Source organism: Ambystoma mexicanum, chromosome 6q, assembly GCF_040938575.1.
Source record: "Ambystoma mexicanum isolate Mex_15411 chromosome 6q, UKY_AmexF1_1, whole genome shotgun sequence".
Classification (NCBI taxonomy): domain Eukaryota; kingdom Metazoa; phylum Chordata; class Amphibia; order Caudata; family Ambystomatidae; genus Ambystoma; species Ambystoma mexicanum.
In genome coordinates, this window is record NC_090937.1 from 573,121,658 (window position 1) to 573,134,767 (window position 13,110).

Consider the following 13,110-nt stretch of genomic DNA (forward strand, 5'->3'; position numbering starts at 1 on the left):
GTGAGGACTGCACAGCTCCGTGTGCCAGCCCCCCTCTTTGCGCTCCCACCGCTCTCGGGCCTACGCCTTGGGAATCGACTCACCGTCGCAGGCCAGCTTCTCCCAGAGCATACAGCTTCCTGTCGCGGGGACTCCAGTTCTTCCCCGGATGCCAGCATTAATCATTCCCCCCGGCTGGCAGCTCCATTCGAGTTATTGAAAACGGTTGGGTGTCGGCGCGCACCTCGCGCTGCTGTAGCTACCCAGTGCTCGCTGCCTCCTTACATGGCACAATCGCCCGTCCGCTCCATGATGTGTGTGCCGCCATGTCGTTGCTGCGTGCGCTCGGGGACTGCACAACACTGTGCGCCAGTTCTCCGTTCCACGCCTGCCCTGTCTCCGCCGTCGGGGCCGATCCGCCTCCGTCCAAGCCCACATCGCAGGCCAGCGCACCACCCTGCAGTCTGCTGTTTGTCAATCGCAGGAGCTCCGGGTTCTTTCCCTGTGCCGGCGTCCGTGTCCACGATCGTCTGCCGGCCCTACGGAGCCGCTTCAGTGGTTTTCGTTTCTCATTCCTTTGTTGTTGGCCATCTTGAGACAATGTATCTCGCGGCCGCGGTTTCAATTCGAGTGATACTTTCAGCCCGCTGCGTCCGATGCATTCGATCCTTGCCCTGTGTGCAGAGCACACGTTCCGGAGCCCGTGCTGTTACTCCTGTGGCCTTTAGAGCATTTTTAAGCGTAGTTTCAATGGATCATTTGTCGGATCCTCTGGAGCCCTTCAGGACGCACGTCCTACTCCATGGCTGCCCAAGCCACGCCCCCCTATGCTACACTTCATGCTACCTTATGTCAGAAAAATAACAATCTGAGGGACCTCGTCGCGTGAAGGACCATGGGTATAGTGGACGTCCTACTAGGTATAGTATTACTGGCACGCCCTGTCAACGTCCCTTTCCGAGTTTCAAAAACAACTGTAATACTCCGCAGCTTCCACTAGATGTCGGCCTATGCACAGCATGTGAATGTAAGCAGATACAAGTATCAGAAATACGATTACGGAGAGTAATGTATCATATATTACACAGCCACGGTAGTGGCTGTGCAGTTATGGTTAAGTTGCTATTTCCACAGGAAGAGCACTTTTTGGGCGGCCTATAACTTCGCTCCCCCTGGACGAATTCTCACCAAACTTTGCGAATAAAATATATGGGCCACTCTGAATTCATTTGCAAAGTTTGGTGAGGTTTGGTCTGGGGGGGTAAGTTATAGGGGGGGTCTCAAAACGTCTTTTTTTTTTTTCCATAGTCTGAATGGGGGAAAAACTTTGCGCACGCCTACAGGCCAAACTGCTGGACGAATTTTCACCAAATTTGCGGCAGGGGCTTGGTCCCGAAAGCGTGCTTTTGTAAATTTTGTGACAATCCGTCAAGTAGTTTTCTTTAAAACGCCCAAAAAGTAAGTCACAAAAAATTAGTGATATCTATGTCTGCTCCGCGGTCACACTTCCCTGTTCGCTCCGCGGACAAGATGCCAATTGGCTAAGGGGCTGGCGTCATGACCGCAGACTTGCGACGTCTCCGCCGATTGGTTGCAGTGAGCCGTAATGTGCGTAAGATTGTTTGGATGCGGCCGACATCTTGGACCCGCCGACAGTGCAGCGGCGAAATGCTGTTTCGGAAATTGTTTTGATGTGTCGGAGTGCTTGGTGAGGTTCACAGAGTAAGAGATGGGTGAAATACTGTATTTGTTTAGGCGGCAGGTGTTAATAATGTATTCCATGTGCCCGCCTTGTGCAGGATGTTTGTAAGTACTGAAAACGAGGGGTATCATAAGGATATTCAATCTGTAGTGTGCGCAGCCAATTTGAAACTGTTCTAAGGACACTCGTAGTGTTAGCGAATATTAAAATTCAGTACATGCAGTAGTTACATTTTTTGTTTCTATGGGTGTGCTATTGATTTATACGATGCCATGGATGTGATTTGCTGCGGTGGTTGTGGCCATGGCCTAGAGTCTTGGGTGCATGGCCGTAGGCCGTAGGCCATACTTCCAAGACTCTAGGCCCTGGCCACAACCACTGCAGCATATTACACCCATAGATACACCCGTAGTATCGCTTATCGATCAGATGGTTGTGGGGAGGGTGTACAGTCTTGGGTGCATGGCCAAAGGCCATGCACCCAAAACTGAAGTTATAAGCACTGAGGCTATAAGTAAGCATGGGTGTGCTGTGGTGCGGTGGTTGTGGGTAGGACCCTACAGTCTTGGTTGCTTGGCCGCAGGTTGTAGGTGGTAGGTTACACATTGAAGACTCTAGGCCCTGTTTACAGCCACTGCACCATATTACTGCCATAGATCAGACGTATAGATTCGAATATGTATGACGTGTGAAATTATACTTACTTTGTTGAGATTCCATATATTTCTTGCATGACTTTTGTACTTGGCGGAAATATCCTTTTTTAATTTCTGTGATAAAAGAAAAGAGCATGTTAGTGTTTGTATTTTATAAAGATTTATTATATTGTACAATAGACATTTTAGCTTTTTTTTTAATTTAGTTTACAAACCCGTGTACTGTGCATTTTGCTCAGTTTCTGTGTTTGTTTTTCAAATCCTTGGGTCTGGGGGAAAAAAATCCTTCTTGGATTTAAAAAAAACATTCTTTGCTATGCCACAAACTATTTCTTTGTTTCCTTTGAGTGTTTACTTGTTGTTTCTGATTAATGTTATGTATGTTGGCTTGTTGCAGATTTTTTAAACAGTTAGATACCTGTTGGCGTATTCTAACCGTGTATTTTTTGTTACGGATTTGTGGTATTCATTTGTCTGTGTGGTTGTTATACACTCTTGGGCAGTTAGATGCCTGGTGGCGTATTCTAACTGTTTATAGTCTTTCAGTTGAACTCTTTGTTAATGTTGAAGTACCCATTAGTTATTAAATTTTGGCTTTAAGAAGATGAAATACGCATTTGTAAGATTAGCTGGCAATCTCTGCTTTAGAGTAATGGTACTATCATTACATTCGAACCATCCACATTTCTTTTTAATATATGCAGTGTAGTGACCTGCATTGGTTGTGGCTCCTGCGTGGTAGATTATACCTATTGTTGTAAAGGTGTTCTTACCAAGTGACACTTGACTGTGTGTGAATCCAGTGAGCTTGAAGTTTTTGGTACCATCTGAATTGTACCGTAGAAGCATAAGTATTATGTAGTTACTATGTGTTTGTATCAGTAAGGTGGAGCGATTATCTGAATTGCACATAGTACATAATTTGCCATGGTTTGCATTCTGTAGAAGTTGCTGAAATGGAATGGATTCACAATTAGGTATGGATGCATACACAAACCACTCATTTGAGATTTGTTCCTGTGTTACATTGTTACAGAGACTACATGTATGTTTCCACATGTATGAAATCTGGAAGATTTCATTCATAGGTATATTTTTGTTTTCTAGTACTTGTAGTAAGTACATTACAAATTCTTGTTGATCTTCTTGTGAGTTTATAGTGAATCTCACCATTCCAGCACAGTAGTCCAATTCTTGTCTTATTCCATGAACACTATACGTGTTGTCAGGATTGTGTGTTCCGTTTCTATCAAGGACTAACATTTGCAAACACAATTGGTCTGTACTGTGTAAGTAAATATTGTTAACAATTGGTGGCAATTGAAATAGAATTGTCATTGCTATATTTGCATAGCAACTTACACCACTTTCATTTGAAAATTTGAATGGACCAGCTAGTTCTGTCTGAGTGATTTTTTCGGAGTTTCTGTTTGAAGAAGTACCTGATTTACTTTCCCTAATAGGTTCTTTTTTGCTTGTGGTAATTGATGAAGTTTTACTTTCATTTGTTTTCTTTGAAGGATTTGCCGTCAGGTTCTGTTGCATTTCTGTTTGAATTAGTTTTCTTTTACCACGTTTTTCTTTTTCTGGAACAGGATATGATTTCAGATGGGGGGGGCGTACAGTGAACGCAGTCTATTGTATTCTAAAATGCAAGGGATAGCAGCATTTACTTTACTTGCATCAAAGTTGATTAGAAATAGACTGTCAAGTGTACGTAAGCGTGATAGTGCTACGTAGCTCATGCCTTCTTTAAAGACTGTGTCCTATATCTATCAATGCTTTGACTAGGGTAAGACCTTGAGATTTATGAATGGTGACTGCATATGCAAGAGTTAGAGAAAATTGTTCTCTATGTACATACATGTCTTTGAAGAGAAGGAATCGAGCAGTTGAGCGCCCTATTCTTTTCACTTCTGAAAGTTTGTCAAAGCTAATATTGACAAAATGAATGTTGTTGTCACGTGGGTATGTTTGAAAGCCAACAACTGTACCCAGTGCCCCATTAACTAGTCCTTGCTCCACGTCAAGGTTACGTTTAAGCATTACTCTACAATTTAAGGATAATTTTAATATTTTTTCCAACCCAGCTGTGTTGGAGATTGAATTTTCTAAGGTATTTAGTCTTGTTGTGGCTTGCTCACACATGGGTAGTGTCATACCATGTACCTCTAATTTGTCTGTGGAGCAAATTTCCATTATTGGTTGCATTTCTTTTTTTAACATTGTTTCATTGAATTTGAAACAGCTCGCAAGAGTTGGCATTAGGTCATACAATTGACATTTTTGTGCGCTAATTGTTCCATAACATCAGTAGCACATGCGTTATCGCCATAAAGTGCATGAATGTGCTGGTTTTTCAGTTTTTCAATATTGCTTGTGCTTCTTGAGATAGTATACCAACTCTAATACTTTTTAAAATGTTGGTGTAAGTGAGATCTGCAGATTGACGCATGTTGTGTTAATTCTCTGTATTGGAAATGTTGCCAAAGGTTCACATTTCCCCAAGGTAGCGAGAAGCTGGGAGAGCGCTGGGATCTACGCATGGGGCGGCATGTTCGAGGACGGCAAATTCAGGGACTTTGAATCGATCCTGGCAACAGAGGGGCTTTCGAGAGGCCAATTCCTGTGGTACCACCGCCTCAGACAAGTCGCAAAAAAGAAATGGAGTGACTGGCTGGAAGAACCCAATCCAGATCCTTTAGTCCAAGAAATGCACAAACTCTCAGACGGCTGGAAACCGGTGACCCGGCTCTACGGCCGATTGATGGACAGACCCAACCCCAAAAGTGCAGCACTGAAGGAGAGGTGGGAAGCTGACCTAGGGACCATGCTGACGGACAAAGAATGGGAAAGAATCTTACTTTACCCCAAGGAGGTCTCTAGGAACAACAGATTCCGACAAATACAAATGAACGTCCTCTACAGGACGTACATGACCCCGAAGCGATTGGCTGGTTTCAACAAAAAAAGCATCGCCAAACTGCCCTTGGTGCGGCAGCGACGCAGCAGATTTGCTACACATGTTCTGGACCTGCAACAAGGCGAGGCAACTCTGGTCCAAGGTAAAGCAGACCTGCATAGGTGCTGGCATTACCAGATACAAGTGGGAACCGAAGGAATGTTTACTAGGAGCCCACCCCAGGATGAGCAAGCACAAACATGTAGTCAAGCTGATGGACATATCCTGCATCCTTGCAAAAAGAACAATAGCAATGGCTTGGAAGTCGACTGGGGGCCCGAGATACGAACTCTGGATCAAGGAGCTGGAAAGGTGGACCGCAGCAGAAACTAGAGCCTGGCAAGACGGGGCCATCACTGGAGTTGAAGACACAAACAACACGCTTGAATCATGGAAAGCCCTCCTCTGTGACATACCCTTCACCGCAGACCACAAACCCCCCTGAAGAAATTGCCTGAACCAATTACAATATGGAACGGAATTACCTGACTTGATCCTCTCACGATGCCTGAAACCTCGCCCTATTACACCCCTGCCCCGGAACAGAAGTTGTAGACATCATTCTGACAGATGAAGACTGTGCTGTTTGTTGTTTATTATGTTGTTATTTGTTAAATGTTTCTTTATACGATAAATCGGACTCATTGGCAACTTCTAACTTGCAATGTTTACAAGACCAAATGCCAATAAAATACGTTTTAAAAAAAAAGGTTCACATTTCCTATGCTGCAAACAGTTTTACGGCAGAGTTTGTGTCCTAAGGTTTTAAAAATAGGTTAATCTTTCACTGGTGTCAATTGTAGAAGATCTCCGAAAACGATAATGTGTTTCCCTGCAAAGAGTTCTTCGTAGTTTGTTTTAAGTACTTCTTGCAATCTGAGGTGAATCAAAGCCAACATTAGGTTGGAGACCATGCTCACTTCATCTATTAGTTGCATTTTCATTTGTTTTAATACTCTGCGTAGTTCCATTGCAGCTTCTGCAGAAACTTTGTATTAGTCTAATTTGTTTTGGCGTTCTACTGGAAGGAGTAGTAATCGGTGTAAAGTGACACCACCTATGTTGTAGGCAGCTAAACCTGTGGGGGCACTTGCAACAGCTGACAGTTTGTTGTTTGTCAATTGTTGAAGGAACTTGCTGATGATTTTGATTAGGAATGTTTTTCCTGACCCAGCTTCACCACTAACGTACAGTAGTATAGGGTTGTAATTTTGGCAGGTACATTCTTTATTTTCGTGTTCTACACCATGTAAAATGTCTTTTGTTACTTCTTCAAAAATGGTGCGCTGATCTTTGTTGCTTGTAGTACAGTTAAGTCTTCTGTAGCTTCTTCATACTTCATACTGACAAATGTTGTTTTTCACTTCTGTTATAGCTAATTCTGCCTTATTTGCTATTAGTGGTTGTCCTAGTGGTTCTTGACTTCCTGTTACAGAAGGTTGACTACTGTCAGAAGTGTGCTGATCTAGTTGGGCCTGAAATAGTTCTTCGTGTTGCTGTTCATTGTGCAACATTGTTTTGTACTGCGTAAAGTTCACATCGGTGATAGTGCTTTCATTTGCTTTGAAAGCCTCTTGATAGCAGTCATAGTTATTTAGTATCTCTTACTCTTTTCTCCATGGTTTAAAAAGTTGTAGCAGGCACATGTAATATAGTTCTTTCTGTTGAGGAGTTTTTAATGACAATTTGACATGATTGATTAAGCTTCGTTTGGTAAGTTTCACTAAGCTGCCTTCACAATCTGTCACTCTATATCTACCTTTGCTTTCATCGGGTTTTATATTATTTTTGTATGCAAAGTTTTGAGCTATGTGGTATAGACACATGTTTTCCAGAGTGGTACTCCTGTTCGGATAGTATGTGTCCAGTAAATTGTTTTTTAAAATGTCTTGGCTTTTGGGATCATTTGTGGCAATTGTTTCTATGTCCTCGTATGATTTTAGAACTTTTTCTAGATTTAGCAGGACCAAGACTTAGCCATACTACGTTTTCTGATTTTCCATACAAAGCAGTAGCGGTTAAACGATCTGCCACTTCATAGGCACCATATTCTCTGAGCGAGCATTTTCATGCCTATACTGTACAATTTCTGAGATAGTGTTTTGTCTGATGATTGGTCATTCCAGAGGTCTTGAAACTCTGTTTTTTCTGCTTTTGTTAAGTAGGCTGTAACATATTGTGCAACTGCAGTGGAATTGTCTGCAATGTACTGCACATCTATGTTTGCATTCCAAAAGAGGGCAATGATTGCATTGTAATCATTGATATATTTTGATTCTTCTGTTCGTTTTATGTAATACGTGTTCTTAGGTGATTTACCTTTAACACTATAACACTATGTCGAACTGAAGACATGAAGTTGTTCACTTCAACTGTTTCTGTAACTGGTCTAGGGAAACCAAAGCGGCATTTGGTGTAGTATTTCCCTTTGCTTTTGTATTTGTGACGACAATATTTGCCACATTTGTGTCTTTGAAATTGTAGAATTTGTGCATGAAGATCACTATTTGTTGCTTCTGATGGAATTTCAAAAGTGACATAATTTTCGATAAACTGTAACACAATGGCATCACTGTCTTGACCAAATTTAGGAGCATCTTTAATCCATAAAAGCATGTGGATATGTGTTGCTCCTCTGGCTTGGTATTCTTTTCTCCAAAAGAAGTGTTGCACTTCTTCAAGGGGAGGAACAGTTTTATTACAAATAAAGTGTAGCATAGCAATGAAGCGATGGTGGAAATATCTTGAAACATTAACAGGATCTAGAGAGCAAAGTTCTCCAGGTGTTAGTATATCTATGTTTGTTTTTGTTTGATATGCGTAGGAAATCATGTAGATCTTCCCATGCATATTCTGTACAACTTAATGCAACAAACCTAGTGGGTGGGCCAAGGTTTCTGATCACACAACGTACATCTCCGTGCCATTGGAACCAGTATTCTTTTGTACCACACATGTTTGCAAACAATTTGTTATACTTGATTGTTAAACCTCATCTTTTTGTTGCACTTTTTGTATTAATTGCGTAGCTGACATTTTGAAAGTGGGTTCCAGATTTCAATATGTGTGCAACTCTGTAACATAGGGTTGCTAGTTCACTTTCAAAGAGTAGGTGGGATATGTATTCCCAGATTTAGACAAAATGTGGATCTTCAGAATACATTCGTAATGAGCGGTATTCTGATGCCGTAATTTGAGTGGGTCTATCATCGTATCTTCCGCCTTTGCCAGTAGGAAATAGCAGTGGAAAAGCACGTGCTTCTATACTTTTTTCCCATATGCTCATTGGTGACCCTTTTGTTTTGTTGCATTTGATAAGCTTCTAGTGCATCGTCTATGCTCTTATTAGAGTGCAATGGATGAATTGTGTAATGGTCCAAAAGAGTGGATACTGCAGCAGGATCCAGAAGTTCAAATTTACCAGTTTCTGATGTCTCTTGAATTATTTCAGTTGTTTCCCTTAAGCTTTCTTCAATATTTATTTCTTTGTAGTATTTGTTATTGTCTTTCAGATATTGCAAGGCTTGTCTAACTTTATGTAAATCCACCAGTTGCTGCCAAATTTTTTTGTCTTTTGTTGGTACACCATTTACTAAGACAATTAAAGAATGCTCTATTGGACGTTGCACCCCTAGAGTGTGCAGTTTCTGTCAGATCTAATGGCAAATAAACTACTTTTCCACAAATGCCTTTTACCAATTCAGAGGGAGGTAATTTTGCTGTTTTTGGTTGAAGGCGTATTATTGCTTGAAATGGGTGAACTGTTTGAATTATGATGCTCTCACACAAATTGAGTTGTTGCCGGGCTTTTGGTAGTGGGAATAATTCCGAATTATTTGTGATAGCACGTGAAGGAGTTTGGTTGTTGTCCAGTTTTGTAGTGCAGTAACTGCAACATATTAGGGGTTCACTTATTTGGTATTTGTTTTCTGCTAAAAGGTAGAGAGCTAATTTAAACCATTTGGAATCTTCATTGTCTTCTATTGTGTATGTTACGTCTATATTTTTTGTGTTCCTTTTGTAAAACGTTCTGCAGCAACATACACACACATGGTTTGGTACTTCAGCCGATGTACTTTCAAATTTTAGTATTTCTTTTTTGTATGTGTGTAATAGAAGGTTGCTATGTGCAGCATTGTTGCTAGTCTGTTCTAAAAATATTGCTTTTTGTAAGTGGTTTTCACTTCCAAAATATTTTCTCTGGATAGGGTTGATTTCTTCTCGTAGGTATTTGGGTGTACCATGTAGAAGAGTGTTATTTAAATTGGCCAATTCTAAAGCTGGAGTTTTAGCATAGTATAGTTTATACACTAGATTTCTTACACTTGAATGATGTATTGATATTCTTTTGATATCATGGAAGGTGCTTTTGCAAATAGGTCCTGAAATGCAGGCTAATGAATGTCCTTGTAGTCCTGTGTATTTGCGCACTGGACAGATATCCATATTTTGCAGAACTTTAATTTTGATTTTTATCTTTACCTTTCACATACTGATTGAGGAACTGACTTAAAGATTTGAAAGATTTGTTAGGAATGTTACACATTGATGTGCACGGCCATTTGTATACTGGACGGTCTGGTTCAGTCGAATAGAGAGGTAATTCTGAGTTTTCAGGGGATACTTTTGTAAGCAGTCTTTCTTGTTCCATGATGGTATTATTGATTTTTTCATATCCTCGTCCACTGCTATGGATGGCAATTGTTTGTTTGATTTTGTTTGTATGTTTCTTCATTAAAATATGGTTCTGTGGTTGTTGTGACTCCATTCATCTCCACAGATATTAAAGAAGTTACTTTTGTTGACATTCCGTTTATTGAGAAGTTTCTTTTGTAGTTTAGTACATCGTTTTGTTAGTGGTTTCATTCTATTTAACACTAACATAAATAACTTCCTTTTGAGAAGGATTGCACTGTCTGAGAGCTTGTAGGATTAATTTTCTACGGTAGGTTTTAAGGCTTAAGGATGATCTCGCTCCTCTACTTATTAGATTCTGAAGGACTCTGTGGTGAAACATTTTTGCTAAAATACTTTTTTTACTATGGGTTCTTGTTACTATATCAGGAATAATAGGAACATTGTTAGCAATACTGGTAGCCGCTTTTCTTTTTGTAATGCGTTTTCTGTTTCGTGCCACATTTTGATAGAGGAGCCAAAGTTTCGGTAGTTGAAGCTTCCTTTGTTTCGGTAAATGACTGTATTAGCTGTTTTGTTCCAACATTGTCTACAAACTCTGCTAGAGATGGATGCTTACTTTGGACATTTTTATTTTCATTTGCTCCATTTCTGCGTTCCTTTCTACAGACTTGCTTTTTGGTAGGCATTCTTTGGGGTCTGTTGCAAAAAAAAAAAAAAGGTATGGTTTGGTCTGTTGTACAATGTATGTGTGCTGTGTGCTTGCGTGCATGAGTTTGATGGGGAAGCTGTTTGTGGTGGTGTGTGAATGTGCATTGGGCAATTACAATGAGTTGGGAAGGCTTTTTTTCTGTTTGTATATTACTACACTGTGCTTCAGATGAGAGTAGACAGTGAGCTAGTGGTGAGGAGAAGCATTAATAGTGAACGTAATGGTATAAAATGAAAACAGCTATTTGCTTTGTAGTACTGGCTTCTGTATGTTTGTGTTTAAAAAAAACACAGGGATTTTGTGTGCCATTCTGCCTGTTATTCTTTGTTTCATAAATGGGGATTTGTGGGTAGAATGGTTCAGAAATTACTGTTTTTTTTTTTTTTGGTGCGCAAATTACATAAATAACCACTACAGTCTTTTTGAGGAACAGTAAGAATATAAACGTAGTACTGTACTTACTTTTTTTTGCAGAACGACCAGGTTTCTTCGGATATGTTGTTTGCAGTGTAGATGGTGTTGATTTTCAGGAGTGTAGTCTTCACTGCAATTGTAAAAGGAAGAAGTTAGTAACTTTGTGTGTTTGAAGCAGTGATGTTAATGTACACGTTCATTTTGCATCGTTCTTCTGAGTATTTATATTTATTTTATTTGTATAGCGCAGACCATGCCCGGAGGCTACCGGGCGCATATCTTAGGACAACGGTTACAGGCACAGTATTACTTTGCAAAGGACATTTAAATGAGCAGAGGATTACAGTTACAATAAATAATGGACAAAGACAGTGTATACATAATCACATTATTTAGCGTGACAATTGGTCGTCTGAGGTGATTAGCCAAAGTTTAGCTTTGTGTTTGAATAGGTTCAAGGAAGGCAGGTTTCTAATCGTGAGAGGCAGTGACTCCCAGTTTGGCAGCCAAAACTGGGAAGCTAGCCCCACCGGCAGTTTGGAGCTTGTATCTAGGGATTAGTAGGCTCTGGTTGTGGGTGGATCTTAGTGACCGCCGTGGGGTATATTGAGTAAACCGAGAGGATAGGTAGGAAGGGGCCTGGTTATTCAAGCATTTGTAGGTTAGGGCAAGAGATTTTAGGGAAATCCTTTGGGAGACTGTTAGCCAGCAAAGGTTTTTCCTGGTTTCTGAGATGTGAGCTGATCTCGGGATATTGAGGGCTGCTCTAACGGCATTATTTTGTATGATCTGCAGTTTGTCTAGATTGCATTGGATAGTGCCTTGGTACAGTGCGTTGCAGTAGTCTAGTTTAGACATGACCAAGGTCCTAGCAAGGTTTATGCAATTCTGGGAAGAGAGGAAGGGGCGACACGCTGTGATCAATTTGCAAGTGTAGGCAGAGGCGGCTGCGACTGCATTTGTTTGTCTGTGGAGGGAGAGAGTGGAGTCGAGGTAAATTCCAAAGTTTTAGTATCTTTGGAGATTTTTATGGAGTTAACATCAATATTGAAGGAGCTAAACAGAGGGTCCAACTTGTTGAGTCTTTGCTGTGTACCAAGGATGAGGAGCTCTGTCTTGTCGTCGTTAAGACAGAGCTCATGTTGAGCCAACCAGTTTTGAATGACAAGGTAGATGTCATTTAGGGTTTTCACGTCTACCAAGTAATCACCTGTGATAGGGATGAGTATCTGGGTGTCATCGGCATAAATAGTGTATGTGACACCCAGATAGTCAAGCACGTCAAACAGCAGTTTAGTGAACACATTGTAGAGGGTGGGGGAGACACAAGATCCTTGGGGGACCCCGCACGGGACAGGCGTCGGGTCGGCCGCAGATGTTGGCGAGAATACCCTCATATGTCTGTTGTCCAGGAAAGATTTGATCCAGTTAGTGGCATTATCAGAGAAGTGGGCTGCAGTTTTTAGATGATGACGGAGAATTTGGTGATTGACCAAGTCGAAGGCAGTGGATAAGTCTAATGGTAGTAGCAATGCTAGTTTGCCTTTGTCTTTAAGATCCTCAATTTGGGTTTTGAGGTCTAGGAGGGCTGTCCCCGCACCATGCTTAGGTCTAAAGCCAGATTGTCTGGAACCTAGTAGGTTATTGGTTTCCAGATAATTCTGAATCTGTAAGTAAGCTACTCTGTCTAGGATTTTTAAGAGAAATGGGACCGTGGTGATGGGCCTATAATTGGTTGGAACCTCAGGATCCAGAGTTGTTTTTTTTTTAGAAGGATGACCCAAGCATCCTTCAAGTTCTCCAGCATGGGGTCTGGCATGGATTCACATGCTCATGAATATTCCCCGTCGTCAGGCTGGGAATCCTCGGTAAAGAAAAAACCAGTATCAGTTTTGTTTCTGATCTGTCTTTCGTAGTAGTAACCAATCACTGATCTCTGCATCATACTGACCACAGCCAATGACTGCCCTCTACCTAAGCCCCGCCTCTGGCAGCCATCTTCAGATTTTTACCGCACGTTCATGTGTTGGGATCCTCGTGCTATTGCTCT

The 13,110-nt window shown here is 41.2% G+C and overlaps 1 protein-coding gene across 3 annotated transcripts in view; it reads left to right on the plus strand.

Annotated features, from left to right (window-relative positions):
- SCLT1 (sodium channel and clathrin linker 1) overlaps positions 1–13,110 on the plus strand; it is a 1,687,870-nt gene that overhangs the window by 362,745 nt on the left and 1,312,015 nt on the right. The window lies entirely within an intron of this gene.